The sequence below is a fragment of the Ranitomeya variabilis genome, chromosome 3, assembly GCF_051348905.1.
Source record: "Ranitomeya variabilis isolate aRanVar5 chromosome 3, aRanVar5.hap1, whole genome shotgun sequence".
In the NCBI taxonomy this organism is placed as follows: Eukaryota; Metazoa; Chordata; class Amphibia; order Anura; family Dendrobatidae; genus Ranitomeya; species Ranitomeya variabilis.
The window spans coordinates 28,560,158-28,577,511 of record NC_135234.1 but is presented as its reverse complement, the minus strand read 5'-3'; the positions used below and the strand labels follow the sequence as shown (position 1 = coordinate 28,577,511).

The 17,354-nt window shown below is 39.3% G+C and overlaps 1 protein-coding gene across 2 annotated transcripts in view; it reads right to left on the bottom strand.

Annotated features, from left to right (window-relative positions):
- The window catches only part of DSCAM (DS cell adhesion molecule), a 518,766-nt gene that overhangs the window by 122,124 nt on the left and 379,288 nt on the right, over positions 1–17,354 (bottom strand). The gene's annotated exons all lie outside the window — the stretch shown is intronic.

The window sequence follows — 17,354 nt, the reverse complement described above, 5'->3', positions numbered from 1 at the left end:
TATCTCCAGAGAATAGTATAGAGTAATAGTGCCCCCCTTATCTCCAGAGAATAGTATAGAGTAATAGTGGCCCCCCTTATCTCCAGAGAATAGTATAGAGTAATAGTGACCCCCCTTATCTCCAGAGAATAGTATAGAGTAATAGTGACCCCCTTATCTCCAGAGAATAGTATAGAGTAATAGTGGCCCCTTATCTCCAGAGAATAGTATAGAGTAATAGTGCCCCCCTTATCTCCAGAGAATAGTATAGAGTAATAGTGGTCCCCCTTATCTCCAGAGAATAGTATAGAGTAATAGTGACCCCCTCCTTATCTCCAGAGAATAGTATAGAGTAATAGTGACCCCCCTTATCTCCAGAGAATAGTATAGAGTAATAGTGACCCCCTTATCTCCAGAGAATAGTATAGAGTAATAGTGGCCCCTTATCTCCAGAGAATAGTATAGAGTAATAGTGGCCCCCCTTATCTCCAGAGAATAGTATAGAGTAATAGTGCCCCCCTTATCTCCAGAGAATAGTATAGAGTAATAGTGCCCCCCTTATCTCCAGAGAATAGTATAGAGTAATAGTGACCCCTTATCTCCAGAGAATAGTATAGAGTAATAGTGACCCCCTTATCTCCAGAGAATAGTATAGAGTAATAGTGCCCCCCTTATCTCCAGAGAATAGTATAGAGTAATAGTGCCCCCCTTATCTCCAGAGAATAGTATAGAGTAATAGTGCCCCCCTTATCTCCAGAGAATAGTATAGAGTAATAGTGACCCCTTATCTCCAGAGAATAGTATAGAGTAATAGTGACCCCCTTATCTCCAGAGAATAGTATAGAGCAATAGTGACCCCCTTATCTCCAGAGAATAGTATAGAGTAATAGTGACCCCTTATCTCCAGAGAATAGTATAGAGTAATAGTGGCCCCCCTTATCTCCAGAGAATAGTATAGAGTAATAGTGGCCCCCCTTATATCCAGAGAATAGTATAGAGCAATAGTGGCCCCCTTATCTCCAGAGAATAGTATAGAGTAATAGTGACCCCCCTTATCTCCAGAGAATAGTATAGAGCAATAGTGACCCCTTATCTCCAGAGAATAGTATAGAGTAATAGTGCCCCCCTTATCTCCAGAGAATAGTATAGAGTAATAGTGGTCCCCCTTATCTCCAGAGAATAGTATAGAGTAATAGTGACCCCCCTTATCTCCAGAGAATAGTATAGAGTAATAGTGACCCCCCTTATCTCCAGAGAATAGTATAGAGTAATAGTGACCCCCTTATCTCCAGAGAATAGTATAGAGTAATAGTGGCCCCTTATCTCCAGAGAATAGTATAGAGTAATAGTGGCCCCCCTTATCTCCAGAGAATAGTATAGAGTAATAGTGCCCCCCTTATCTCCAGAGAATAGTATAGAGTAATAGTGCCCCCCTTATCTCCAGAGAATAGTATAGAGTAATAGTGACCCCTTATCTCCAGAGAATAGTATAGAGTAATAGTGACCCCCTTATCTCCAGAGAATAGTATAGAGTAATAGTGCCCCCCTTATCTCCAGAGAATAGTATAGAGTAATAGTGCCCCCCTTATCTCCAGAGAATAGTATAGAGTAATAGTGCCCCCCTTATCTCCAGAGAATAGTATAGAGTAATAGTGACCCCTTATCTCCAGAGAATAGTATAGAGTAATAGTGACCCCCTTATCTCCAGAGAATAGTATAGAGCAATAGTGACCCCCTTATCTCCAGAGAATAGTATAGAGTAATAGTGACCCCTTATCTCCAGAGAATAGTATAGAGTAATAGTGGCCCCCCTTATCTCCAGAGAATAGTATAGAGTAATAGTGGCCCCCCTTATATCCAGAGAATAGTATAGAGCAATAGTGGCCCCCTTATCTCCAGAGAATAGTATAGAGTAATAGTGACCCCCCTTATCTCCAGAGAATAGTATAGAGCAATAGTGACCCCTTATCTCCAGAGAATAGTATAGAGTAATAGTGGCCCCCTTATCTCCAGAGAATAGTATAGAGCAATAGTGACCCCTTATCTCCAGAGAATAGTATAGAGTAATAGTGGCCCCCTTATCTCCAGAGAATAGTATAGAGCAATAGTGGCCCCCTTATCTCCAGAGAATAGTATAGAGTAATAGTGACCCCCCTTATCTCCAGAGAATAGTATAGAGCAATAGTGACCCCTTATCTCTAGAGAATAGTATAGAGCAATAGTGACCCCTTATCTCCAGAGAATAGTATAGAGTAATATTGGCCCCTTATCTCCAGAGAATAGTATAGAGTAATAGTGGCCCCTTATCTCCAGAGAATAGTATAGAGTAATAGTGGCCCCCTTATCTCCAGAGAATAGTATAGAGTAATAGTGGCCCCCTTATCTCCAGAGAATAGTATAGAGTAATAGTGACCCCCTTATCTCCAGAGAATAGTATAGAGTAATAGTGGCCCCCTTATCTCCAGAGAATAGTATAGAGTAATAGTGGCCCCCTTATCTCCAGAGAATAGTATAGAGTAATAGTGGCCCCCCTATCTCCAGAGAATAGTATAGAGTAATAGTGGCCCCTTATCTCCAGAGAATAGTATAGAGTAATAGTGCCCCCCCCCCTTATCTCCAGAGAATAGTATAGAGTAATAGTGACCCCCTTATCTCCAGAGAATAGTATAGAGTAATAGTGACCCCTTATCTCCAGAGAATAGTATAGAGTAATAGTGCCCCCCCTTATCTCCAGAGAATAGTATAGAGTAATAGTGGCCCCTTATCTCCAGAGAATAGTATAGAGTAATAGTGCCCCCCTTATCTCCAGAGAATAGTATAGAGTAATAGTGGCCCCCCTTATCTCCAGAGAATAGTATAGAGTAATAGTGACCCCCTCCTTATCTCCAGAGAATAGTATAGAGTAATAGTGACCCCCCTTATCTCCAGAGAATAGTATAGAGTAATAGTGACCCCCTTATCTCCAGAGAATAGTATAGAGTAATAGTGGCCCCTTATCTCCAGAGAATAGTATAGAGTAATAGTGCCCCCCTTATCTCCAGAGAATAGTATAGAGTAATAGTGGCCCCCCTTATCTCCAGAGAATAGTATAGAGTAATAGTGACCCCCTCCTTATCTCCAGAGAATAGTATAGAGTAATAGTGACCCCCCTTATCTCCAGAGAATAGTATAGAGCAATAGTGACCCCTTATCTCCAGAGAATAGTATAGAGTAATAGTGACCCCCTTATCTCCAGAGAATAGTATAGAGTAATAGTGGCCCCTTATCTCCAGAGAATAGTATAGAGTAATAGTGGCCCCCTTATCTCCAGAGAATAGTATAGAGTAATAGTGCCCCCCTTATCTCCAGAGAATAGTATAGAGTAATAGTGCCCCCCTTATCTCCAGAGAATAGTATAGAGTAATAGTGACCCCCTTATCTCCAGAGAATAGTATAGAGTAATAGTGCCCCCCTTATCTCCAGAGAATAGTATAGAGTAATAGTGCCCCCCTTATCTCCAGAGAATAGTATAGAGTAATAGTGCCCCCCTTATCTCCAGAGAATAGTATAGAGTAATAGTGACCCCTTATCTCCAGAGAATAGTATAGAGTAATAGTGACCCCCTTATCTCCAGAGAATAGTATAGAGCAATAGTGACCCCCTTATCTCCAGAGAATAGTATAGAGTAATAGTGACCCCTTATCTCCAGAGAATAGTATAGAGTAATAGTGGCCCCCCTTATCTCCAGAGAATAGTATAGAGTAATAGTGGCCCCCCCTTATATCCAGAGAATAGTATAGAATAATAGTGGCCCCCCTTATCTCCAGAGAATAGTATAGAGTAATAGTGGTCCCCTTATCTCCAGAGAATAGTATAGAGTAATAGTGGCCCCTTATCTCCAGAGAATAGTATAGAGTAATAGTGACCCCCCTTATCTCCAGAGAATAGTATAGAGTAATAGTGGCCCCCCTTATATCCAGAGAATAGTATAGAGTAATAGTGGCCCCCCTTATCTCCAGAGAATAGTATAGAGTAATAGTGGCCCCCCCTTATATCCAGAGAATAGTATAGAGTAATAGTGCCCCCCTTATCTCCAGAGAATAGTATAGAGTAATAGTGACCCCTTATCTCCAGAGAATAGTATAGAGTAATAGTGCCCCCCCTTATCTCCAGAGAATAGTATAGAGTAATAGTGGCCCCCCCTTATCTCCAGAGAATAGTATAGAGTAATAGTGGCCCCCCCTTATCTCCAGAGAATAGTATAGAGTAATAGTGGCCCCCCTTATCTCCAGAGAATAGTATAGAGTAATAGTGACCCATTATCTCCAGAGAATAGTATAGAGCAATAGTGGCCCCCTTATCTCCAGAGAATAGTATAGAGTAATAGTGGCCCCCCTTATCTCCAGAGAATAGTATAGAGTAATAGTGGCCCCCCCTTATCTCCAGAGAATAGTATAGAGTAATAGTGGCCCCTTATCTCCAGAGAATAGTATAGAGTAATAGTGGCCCCCTTATCTCCAGAGAATAGTATAGAGTAATAGTGGCCCCCTTATCTCCAGAGAATAGTATAGAGTAATAGTGACCCCCTTATCTCCAGAGAATAGTATAGAGTAATAGTGGCCCCCTTATCTCCAGAGAATAGTATAGAGTAATAGTGGCCCCCTTATCTCCAGAGAATAGTATAGAGTAATAGTGGCCCCCCTTATCTCCAGAGAATAGTATAGAGTAATAGTGGTCCCCCTTATCTCCAGAGAATAGTATAGAGTAATAGTGACCCCTTATCTCCAGAGAATAGTATAGAGTAACAGTGACCCCCTTATCTCCAGAGAATAGTATAGAGTAATAGTGCCCCCCCTTATCTCCAGAGAATAGTATAGAGTAATAGTGGCCCCCCCTTATCTCCAGAGAATAGTATAGAGTAATAGTGGCCCCCCCTTATCTCCAGAGAATAGTATAGAGTAATAGTGGCCCCCCTTATCTCCAGAGAATAGTATAGAGTAATAGTGACCCATTATCTCCAGAGAATAGTATAGAGCAATAGTGGCCCCCTTATCTCCAGAGAATAGTATAGAGTAATAGTGGCCCCCCTATCTCCAGAGAATAGTATAGAGTAATAGTGGCCCCTTATCTCCAGAGAATAGTATAGAGTAATAGTGGCCCCCTTATCTCCAGAGAATAGTATAGAGTAATAGTGGCCCCCTTATCTCCAGAGAATAGTATAGAGTAATAGTGACCCCCTTATCTCCAGAGAATAGTATAGAGTAATAGTGGCCCCCTTATCTCCAGAGAATAGTATAGAGTAATAGTGGCCCCCCTTATCTCCAGAGAATAGTATAGAGTAATAGTGACCCCCTTATCTCCAGAGAATAGTATAGAGTAATAGTGACCCCCCTTATCTCCAGAGAATAGTATAGAGTAATAGTGGCCCCCTTATCTCCAGAGAATAGTATAGAGTAATAGTGGCCCCCTTATCTCCAGAGAATAGTATAGAGTAATAGTGGCCCCCCTATCTCCAGAGAATAGTATAGAGTAATAGTGGCCCCTTATCTCCAGAGAATAGTATAGAGTAATAGTGCCCCCCCCCCTTATCTCCAGAGAATAGTATAGAGTAATAGTGACCCCCTTATCTCCAGAGAATAGTATAGAGTAATAGTGACCCCTTATCTCCAGAGAATAGTATAGAGTAATAGTGCCCCCCTTATCTCCAGAGAATAGTATAGAGTAATAGTGGCCCCTTATCTCCAGAGAATAGTATAGAGTAATAGTGGCCCCCCTTATCTCCAGAGAATAGTATAGAGTAATAGTGACCCCCTCCTTATCTCCAGAGAATAGTATAGAGTAATAGTGACCCCCCTTATCTCCAGAGAATAGTATAGAGTAATAGTGACCCCCTCCTTATCTCCAGAGAATAGTATAGAGTAATAGTGACCCCTTATCTCCAGAGAATAGTATAGAGTAATAGTGGCCCCCCTTATCTCCAGAGAATAGTATAGAGTAATAGTGACCCCCTCCTTATCTCCAGAGAATAGTATAGAGTAATAGTGACCCCTTATCTCCAGAGAATAGTATAGAGTAATAGTGGCCCCTTATCTCCAGAGAATAGTATAGAGTAATAGTGCCCCCCCCCTTATCTCCAGAGAATAGTATAGAGTAATAGTGACCCCCTTATCTCCAGAGAATAGTATAGAGTAATAGTGACCCCTTATCTCCAGAGAATAGTATAGAGTAATAGTGCCCCCCCTTATCTCCAGAGAATAGTATAGAGTAATAGTGGCCCCTTATCTCCAGAGAATAGTATAGAGTAATAGTGGCCCCCCTTATCTCCAGAGAATAGTATAGAGTAATAGTGACCCCCTCCTTATCTCCAGAGAATAGTATAGAGTAATAGTGACCCCTTATCTCCAGAGAATAGTATAGAGTAATAGTGGCCCCCCTTATCTCCAGAGAATAGTATAGAGTAATAGTGACCCCCTTATCTCCAGAGAATAGTATAGAGTAATAGTGCCCCCCTTATCTCCAGAGAATAGTATAGAGTAATAGTGCCCCCCTTATCTCCAGAGAATAGTATAGAGTAATAGTGCCCCCCTTATCTCCAGAGAATAGTATAGAGTAATAGTGACCCCTTATCTCCAGAGAATAGTATAGAGTAATAGTGACCCCCTTATCTCCAGAGAATAGTATAGAGCAATAGTGACCCCCTTATCTCCAGAGAATAGTATAGAGTAATAGTGACCCCTTATCTCCAGAGAATAGTATAGAGTAATAGTGGCCCCCCTTATCTCCAGAGAATAGTATAGAGTAATAGTGGCCCCCCCTTATATCCAGAGAATAGTATAGAATAATAGTGGCCCCCCTTATCTCCAGAGAATAGTATAGAGCAATAGTGGCCCCCCTTATCTCCAGAGAATAGTATAGAGTAATAGTGGCCCCCCCTTATATCCAGAGAATAGTATAGAGTAATAGTGCCCCCCTTATCTCCAGAGAATAGTATAGAGTAATAGTGGCCCCTTATCTCCAGAGAATAGTATAGAGTAATAGTGACCCCCCTTATCTCCAGAGAATAGTATAGAGTAATAGTGGCCCCCCCTTATATCCAGAGAATAGTATAGAGTAATAGTGCCCCCCTTATCTCCAGAGAATAGTATAGAGTAATAGTGACCCCTTATCTCCAGAGAATAGTATAGAGTAATAGTGCCCCCCCTTATCTCCAGAGAATAGTATAGAGTAATAGTGGCCCCCCCTTATATCCAGAGAATAGTATAGAGTAATAGTGCCCCCCTTATCTCCAGAGAATAGTATAGAGTAATAGTGACCCCTTATCTCCAGAGAATAGTATAGAGTAATAGTGCCCCCCCTTATCTCCAGAGAATAGTATAGAGTAATAGTGGCCCCCCCTTATCTCCAGAGAATAGTATAGAGTAATAGTGGCCCCCCCTTATCTCCAGAGAATAGTATAGAGTAATAGTGGCCCCCCTTATCTCCAGAGAATAGTATAGAGTAATAGTGGCCCCTTATCTCCAGAGAATAGTATAGAGTAATAGTGGCCCCCCTATCTCCAGAGAATAGTATAGAGTAATAGTGGCCCCTTATCTCCAGAGAATAGTATAGAGTAATAGTGACCCCCTCCTTATCTCCAGAGAATAGTATAGAGTAATAGTGGCCCCCTTATCTCCAGAGAATAGTATAGAGTAATAGTGACCCCCTTATCTCCAGAGAATAGTATAGAGTAATAGTGGCCCCCCTATCTCCAGAGAATAGTATAGAGTAATAGTGGCCCCCTTATCTCCAGAGAATAGTATAGAGTAATAGTGGCCCCCCTATCTCCAGAGAATAGTATAGAGTAATAGTGGCCCCTTATCTCCAGAGAATAGTATAGAGTAATAGTGGCCCCCCTTATCTCCAGAGAATAGTATAGAGTAATAGTGGCCCCCCTTATATCCAGAGAATAGTATAGAGTAATAGTGGCCCCCCTTATCTCCAGAGAATAGTATAGAGTAATAGTGACCCCCTTATCTCCAGAGAATAGTATAGAGTAATAGTGGCCCCCTTATCTCCAGAGAATAGTATAGAGTAATAGTGACCCCCTTATCTCCAGAGAATAGTATAGAGTAATAGTGACCCCCTTATCTCCAGAGAATAGTATAGAGTAATAGTGACCCCCCTTATCTCCAGAGAATAGTATAGAGTAATAGTGGCCCCCCTTATCTCCAGAGAATAGTATAGAGTAATAGTGGCCCCCCTTATCTCCAGAGAATAGTATAGAGTAATAGTGACCCCTTATCTCCAGAGAATAGTATAGAGTAATAGTGACCCCCTTATCTCCAGAGAATAGTATAGAGTAATAGTGACCCCTTATCTCCAGAGAATAGTATAGAGTAATAGTGACCCCTTATCTCCAGAGAATAGTATAGAATAATAGTGGCCCCCTTATCTCCAGAGAATAGTATAGAGTAATAGTGACCCCCCTTATCTCCAGAGAATAGTATAGAGTAATAGTGGCCCCCCCTTATCTCCAGAGAATAGTATAGAGTAATAGTGACCCCCTTATCTCCAGAGAATAGTATAGAGTAATAGTGACCCCCCTTATCTCCAGAGAATAGTATAGAGTAATAGTGACCCCTTATCTCCAGAGAATAGTATAGAGTAATAGTGACCCCTTATCTCCAGAGAATAGTATAGAATAATAGTGGCCCCCTTATCTCCAGAGAATAGTATAGAGTAATAGTGGCCGCTTATCTCCAGAGAATAGTATAGAGTAATAGTGGCCCCCCTTATCTCCAGAGAATAGTATAGAATAATAGTGGCCCCCTTATCTCCAGAGAATAGTATAGAGTAATAGTGACCCCTTATCTCCAGAGAATAGTATAGAGTAATAGTGACCCCCTTATCTCCAGAGAATAGTATAGAGTAATAGTGACCCCCCTTATCTCCAGAGAATAGTATAGAGTAATAGTGGCCCCCCCTTATCTCCAGAGAATAGTATAGAGTAATAGTGGCCCCCTTATCTCCAGAGAATAGTATAGAGTAATAGTGGCCCCCTTATCTCCAGAGAATAGTATAGAGTAATAGTGACCCCCCTTATCTCCAGAGAATAGTATAGAGTAATAGTGGCCCCCCCTTATCTCCAGAGAATAGTATAGAGTAATAGTGACCCCTTATCTCCAGAGAATAGTATAGAGTAATAGTGACCCCCCTTATCTCCAGAGAATAGTATAGAGTAATAGTGACCCCCTTATCTCCAGAGAATAGTATAGCACAATACTGGTCCTCTTTTCTCTCAGGTATGTGATAGTGCAAAAATTGTATCCGATATCTCAGGACTAGAACTTCACATCCAGCAAATATTAGACAGTGCAGATGTAGAAACTTAGAACATAATCTCCTGAATAGTGACAAGGTGGAGACAGTAATCTTCCAGGAAAAGGAAAAGGATAGGTGAGATGTAGCGTCCATCTTCTCCTGGGAATAGGTTGTAACCTCGTAATCAGAGAATAGGTGGCTAACTAATAAGATGGCTAACAATAAAAAACCCTCTAAAAAAGAGCAATAGGGTGCAGAGCTGCTGTCCGTCCTCCTCCAGCCACCATAATAAGACTGGTTCTCTGTGACTGAGCGCTGTGTTACATGGTGGTCCGCTATCGGGGCCTTCCCGGCACACTACGGTCTGTGCACAGTATCAGACACATTGATCTCCATTAGCTCATCCCCGGCATCAAACGCCATAATCACCGTCATAAATCTTACACTTCAGCGCGATCAGAGCCGATCACCAGAAAAGCCAAATGGAATTAAAGCAAAGCAAATTCTCCTGTTTTCGTGACTATGGAAGATACGAGGCTCTGCCGGACTACGGACAATTACGGCTCCCACCGCGGGCCCAGAAATCAGATTCATAAAATGGATTGTCAGGAGAAATGGTGGAAACCAAACGTCTGCGGTTTTGGTGAATTACTTTTGGCCGGGATCTGAAACTATTATGTAAATGAGAATTGAAGCTTTCTGAAAAAACAGACTGTCAGAAGATGAAAAAATATTCTAGAAACATCAGTCGTAACTTTAACTCCATCTTAGAATTGGTTTATCTTCCATGGGGAGAAAGGATTAGGCATGTTTAAATTCAAGATGTCTGATCATTTTATTTCCCCTGACAGAGGAGAGTGAAGTCATGCACAGCGGACTAAATTCTTCTAAACTCGGCACGTATAATGTGTATGTGACCTCCCGACAATCATCCAACAGATGAGGAAAGAAGGCTCTGGCTCACTGGTATAACCAGAAACTTACAGGACGATAAGTAAGTGATGACACCGCTCTATCAGACTGGAACGAATCCCAGGAGCCGCCGCGTCTAGAAGTGCACAAGCGTCATCAAGGAATAGTTTCATTCGCAATAGTGGTGAAAACCGCAATAACCGGGTCATGAAGGTAAATTACAAAGATTATATTTTTTTTAAACAATTCACCACTTACCTTGTGGGTTTCCTGTATTCTGGATGTAAATGTTACTTATGACTGGAACTGCACAATAAAAGTTCATAATTGAACAGTGGCGGAGGCAACAGATTTTAATTTAGGAGAATTTAAGGCTAAAGCTGACATATCGAAAACAGAAATACAGTAAGTGGCACATTATATATTAAAGAAGGCTTGGCACATTATTGGTAATATTGAGAGTTTACAATAATGTGCACAAAAAAAAGTTATTCTGTTTCACTGCCAAATATAGGGACCGGACTGACAGCAACATCATGGAGGAACTGAATCTATATGTCTGCCATAGTACTGCCCCTACAAAAATATAACTACTATAATACTGCCCACTGTGTACAAGAATATAACTACTATAATACTGCTCCTATGTACAAGAATATAACTACTATAATACTGCCCCTATGTACAAGAATATATCTACTATAATACTGCTCCTATGTACAAGAATATATCTACTATAATACTGCTCCTATGTACAGGAATATAACTACTATAATACTGCTCCTATGTACAAGAATATAACTACTATAATACTGTCCCTATGTTCAGGAATATAACTACTATAATACTGCCCCTATGTACAAGAATATAACTACTATAATACTGCTCCTATGTACAAGAATATAACTACTATAATACTGCCCCTGTGTACAAGAATATAAATACTATAATACTGCCCCCTATGTACAAGAATATAACTACTATAATACTGCTCCTATGTACAAGAATATAACTACTATAATACTGCTCCTATGTACAAGAATATAACTACTATAATACTGCCCCTATGTACAAGAATATAACTACTGTAATACTACCCCTATGTACAAGAATATAACTACTATAATACTGCCCCCTATATACAAGAATATAACTACTATAATACTGCCCCTGTGTACAAGAATATAACTACTATAATACTGCTCCTATGTAGAAGAATATAACTACTATAATACTGCCCCCTATGTACAAGAATATAACTACTATAATACAGCCCCTATGTACAAGAATATAACTACTATAATACTGCTCCTATGTACAAGAATATAACTACTATAATACTGCCCACTGTGTACAAGAATATAACTACTATAATACTGCCCCTATGTTCAAGAATATAACTACTATAATACTGCTCCTATGTACAAGAATATAACTACTATAATACTGTCCCTATGTTCAAGAATATAATTACTATAATACTGCTCCTATGTACAAGAATATAACTACTATAATACTGTTCCTATGTACAAGAATATAACTACTATAATACTGCCCCTATGTACAAGAATATAACTACTATAATACTGCTCCTATGTACAAGAATATAACTACTATAATACTGCTCCTATGTACAAGAATATAACAACTATAATACTGCCCCTATGTACAAAAATATAACTACTATAATACTGCTCCTATGTACAAGAATATAACTACTATAATACTGCCCCTATGTACAAGAATATAGCTACTATAATACTGCTCTTATGTACAAGAATATAACTACTATAATACTGCTCCTATGTAGAAGAATATAACTACTATAATACTGCTCTTATGTACAAGAATATAACTACTATAATACTGCTCCTGTATACAAGAATATAACTACTATAATACTGCCCCTGTGTACAAGAATATAACTACTATAATACTGCTCCTATGTAGAAGAATATAACTACTATAATACTGCCCACTGTGTACAAGAATATAACTACTATAATACTGCCCCTATGTTCAAGAATATAACTACTATAATACTGCTCCTATGTACAAGAATATAACTACTATAATACTGTCCCTATGTTCAAGAATATAATTACTATAATACTGCTCCTATGTACAAGAATATAACTACTATAATACTGTTCCTATGTACAAGAATATAACTACTATAATACTGCCCCTATGTACAATAATATAACTACTATAATACTGCTCCTATGTACAAGAATATAACTACTATAATACTGCTCCTATGTACAAGAATATAACAACTATAATACTGCCCCTATGTACAAGAATATAACTACTATAATACTGCTCCTATGTACAAGAATATAACTACTATAATACTGCCCCTATGTACAAGAATATAGCTACTATAATACTGCTCTTATGTACAAGAACATAACTACTATAATACTGCTCCTATGTAGAAGAATATAACTACTATAATACTGCTCCTGTATACAAGAATATAACTACTATAATACTGCCCCTATGTACAAGAATATAACTACTATAATACTGCTCCTATGTACAAGAATATAACTACTATAATACTGCTCCTATGTAGAAGAATATAACTACTATAATACTGCTCCTATGTACAAGAATATAACTACTATAATACTGCCACTATGTACAAGAATATAACTACTATAATACTGCCCCTATGTACAAGAATATACAGTTAGGTCCATATATATTTGGACAGAGACAACATTTTTCTAATTTTGGTTATAGACATTCCCACAATGAATTTTAAACAAAACAATTCAGATGCAGTTGAAGTTCAGACTTTCAGCTTTCATTTGAGGTTATCCACATTAAAATTGGATGAAGGGTTTAGGAGTTTCAGCTCCTTAACATGTGCGACCCTGTTTTTAAAGGGACCAAAAGTAATTGGACAATTGACTCCAAGGCTATTTCATGGACAGGTGTGGGCAATCCCTTCGTTATGTCATTCTCAATTAAGCAGATAAAAGGCCTGGAGTTGATTTGAGATGTGGTGCTTGCATTTGGAAGGTTTTGCTGTGAAGTAAACATGCGGTCAAAGGAGCTCTCCATGCAGGTGAAACAAGCCATCCTTAAGCTGCGAAAACAGAAAAAAACAAGCCGAGAAATTGCTACAATATTAGGAGTGGCAAAATCTACAGTTTGGTACATCCTGAGAAAGAAAGAAAGCACTGGTGAACTCATCAATGCAAAAAGACCTGGGCGTCCACGGAAGACAACAGTGGTGGAGGATAGAAGAATAATCTCCATGGTGAAGAGAAACCCCTTCACAACAGCCAACCAAGTGACCAACTCTCTCCAGGAGGTCGGGGTATCAATATCCAAATCTACCATAAAGAGAAGACTGCATGGAAGTAACTACAGAGGGTTCACTGCACGGTGCAAGCCACTCATAAGCATCAAGAAGAAAAAGGCTAAAAACATCTAAAAAAGCCAGCACAGTTCTGGAAGAACATTCTTTGGACAGATGAAACCAAGATCAACCTCTACCAGAATGAGGGAAAGAGAAAAGTATGGCGAAGGAGTGGTACAGCTCATGATCCAAAGCATACCACATCATCCGTAAAACACGGCGGAGGCGGTGTGATGGCTTGGGCATGCATGGCTGCCAGTGGCACTGGGTCACTAGTGTTTATTGATGATGTGACACAGGAATGAATTCTGAGGTCTTCAGAGCCGCCATACTGTGTGCTCAGATCCAGCCAAATGCAGCAAACTGATTGGTCGTCGTTTCATCGATGGACAATGACCCAAAACATGAAGCCAAAGCAACCCAGGAGTTTATTAAATCAAAGAAGTGGAATATTCTTGAATGGCCAAGTCAGTCACCTGATCTCAACCCAATTGAGCAGCATTTCACTTGTTAAAGACTAAACTTCAGACAGAAAGGCCACAAACAAACAGCAACTGAAAACCACCGCAGTGAAGGCCTGGCAGAGCATCAAAAAGGAGGAAACACAGCGTCTGGTGATGTCCATGAGTTCAAGACTTCAGGCAGTCATTGCCAGCCAAGGGTTTTCAACCAAGTACTAAAAATGAACATTTTATTTAAAATTATTGAATCTGTCCAATTACTTTTGGTCCTTTTAAAAACAGGGTGGCACATGTTAAGGAGCTGAAACTCTTAAACCCTTCATCCGATTTTAATGTGGATACCCTCAAATGAAAGCTGAAAGTCTGAACTTCAACTGCATCTGAATTGTTTTGTTTAAAATTCATTGTGGTATTGTCTATAACCAAAACTAGAAAAATGTTGTCTCTGTCCAAATATATATGGACCTAACTGTAACTACTATAACACTGCTCTTATGTACAAGAATATAACTACTATAATACTGCTCCTATGTACAGGAATATAACTACTATAATACTGCCCCTATGTACAAGAATATAACTACTATAATACTGCCGCTATGTACAAGAATATAACTACTATAATACTGCTCCTATGTACAAGAATATAACTACTATAATACTGCCCCTATGTTCAAGAATATAACTACTATAATACTGCTCCTATGTACAAGAATATAACTACTATAATACTGCCCCTATGTAAAAGAATATAACTACTATAATACTGCTCCTATGTACAAGAATATAACTACTATAATACTGCCCCTATGTACAAGAATATAACTACTATAATACTGCTCCTATGTACAAGAATATAACTACTATAATACCGCCCCCTATGTACAAGAATATCTACTATATAATTGTCTAAGGGGTACTTCCGTCTTTCTGTCTGTCTGTCTTTCTGTCTGTCACGGATATTCATTGGTCGCGGCCTCTATCTGTCATGGAATCCAAGTCGCTGATTGGTCTCGCCAGCTGCCTGTCATGGCTGCCGCGACCAATCACCGACGGTCACAGTCCGATTAGTCCCTCCCTACTCCCCTGCAGTCAGTGCCCGACGCCCGCTCCATACACCCCACAGTCACCGCTCACACAGGGTTAATGCCAGCGGTAACGGACTGCGTTATGCCGCGGGTAACTCACTCCGTTACCGCCGCTATTAACCCTGTGTGACCAAGTTTTTACTACTGATGCGGCCTATGCAGCGTCAATAGTAAAAACATCTAATGTTAAAAATAATGAAAAAAATAAAAAATCATTATATGCTCACCTACTCCGCCTTTCCCGCTCCTCGTGACGCTCCGGTGACCGCTCCATGCAAGCAACAGGTTCCGGTGGCAAGGATCTTCCATGACGAGAAGGACCTGCCATGACGTCACGGTCATGTGACAGCGACGTCATCACACCCTGGGACCGGAACCTGCCGCCTGCACCGCACACAGGCGACAGAACTACAAGGAAGGTGAGTATATGTTTATTTTTTAACCTGTGGCTGGGCAATTTACTACGTGGCTCTGTGCTGTATACTACTTCACTGGGCAATATACTACGTGGCTCTGTGCTGTATACTACTTCACTGGGCAATATACTACGTGGCTCTGTGCTGTATACTACTTCACTGGGCAATATACTACGTGGCTCTGTGCTGTATACTACTTCACTGGGCAATATACTACGTGGCTCTGTGCTGTATACTACTTCACTGGGCAATATACTATGTGGCTCTGTGCTGTATACTACTTCATTGGGCAATATACTACGTGGCTGGGCAATATACTACGTGGTTGGGCAATATACTACGTGGGCTGTGCAATATACTACGTGGGCTGTGCAATATACTACGTGGACATGCATATTCTAGAATACCCGATGCGTTAGAATCGGGCCACCATCTAGTAACTACTATAATACTGCTCCTATGTACAAAAATATAACTACTATAACACTGCTCCTATGTACAAGAATATAACTACAATAATACTGCCCCTATGTACAAGAATATAACTACTATAATACTGCTCCTATGTACAAGTATATAACTACTATAATACTGCTCCTATGTACAAAAAATGACTACTATAATACTGCTCCTATGTACAAGAATATTACTACTATAATACTGCTCCTATGTAAAAAAAAAAATGACTACTATAATACTGCTTCTTTGTACAAGAATATAACTACTACAATACTGCTCCTACAAGAATAAAACTACTATAATACTGCCCACTGTGTACAAAAATACAACTACTATAATACTGCTCCTATGTACAAGAATATGACTACTATAATACTGCCCCCTATGTACAAGAATATAACTACTATAATACTGCTCCTATGTACAAGAATATAACTACTATAATACTGCCCCCTATGTATAAGAATATAACTATTATAATACTGCTCCTATGTACAAAAAGATAACTACTATAATACTGCTCCTATGTACAAGAATATAACTACTATAATGCTGCTCCCTATGTACAAGAATATAACTACTATAATACTGCCCCTATGTACAAGAATATAACTACTATAATACTGCTCCTATGTACAAGAATATAACTACTATAATACTGCCCCCTATGTATAAGAATATAACTATTATAATACTGCTCCTATGTACAAAAAGATAACTACTATAATACTGCTCTATGTACAAGAATATAACTACTATAATACTGCTCCTATGTACAAGAATATAACTACTATAATGCTGCTCCCTATGTACAAGAATATAACTACTATAATACTGCCTCCTATGTACAAGAATATAACTACTATAATACTGCTCCTATGTACAAGAATATAACTACTATAAAACTGCCCCTACGTACAATATAACTACTATAATACTGCCCCTATGTACAAGAATATAACTACTATAATACTGCCCCCTATGTACAAGAATATGACTACTATAATACTGCCCCTATGTACAAGAATATAACTACTATAAAACTGCCCCTACGTACAAGAATATAACTACTATAATACTGCCCCTATGTACAAGAATATAAAAACTATAATACTGCCCCTATGTATAAGAATATAACTACTATAATACTGCCCCTATGTATAAGAATATAACTACTATAATACTGCCCCTATGTATAAGAATATAACTACTATAATACTGCCCCCTATGTACAAGAATATAACTACTATAATACTGCCCCCTATGTAGAAAAATATAACTACTATAATACTGCCCCTATATACAAGAATATAACTACTATAATACTGCTCCTATGTATAAGAATATAACTACTATAATACTGCCCCTATGTGCAATAATATAA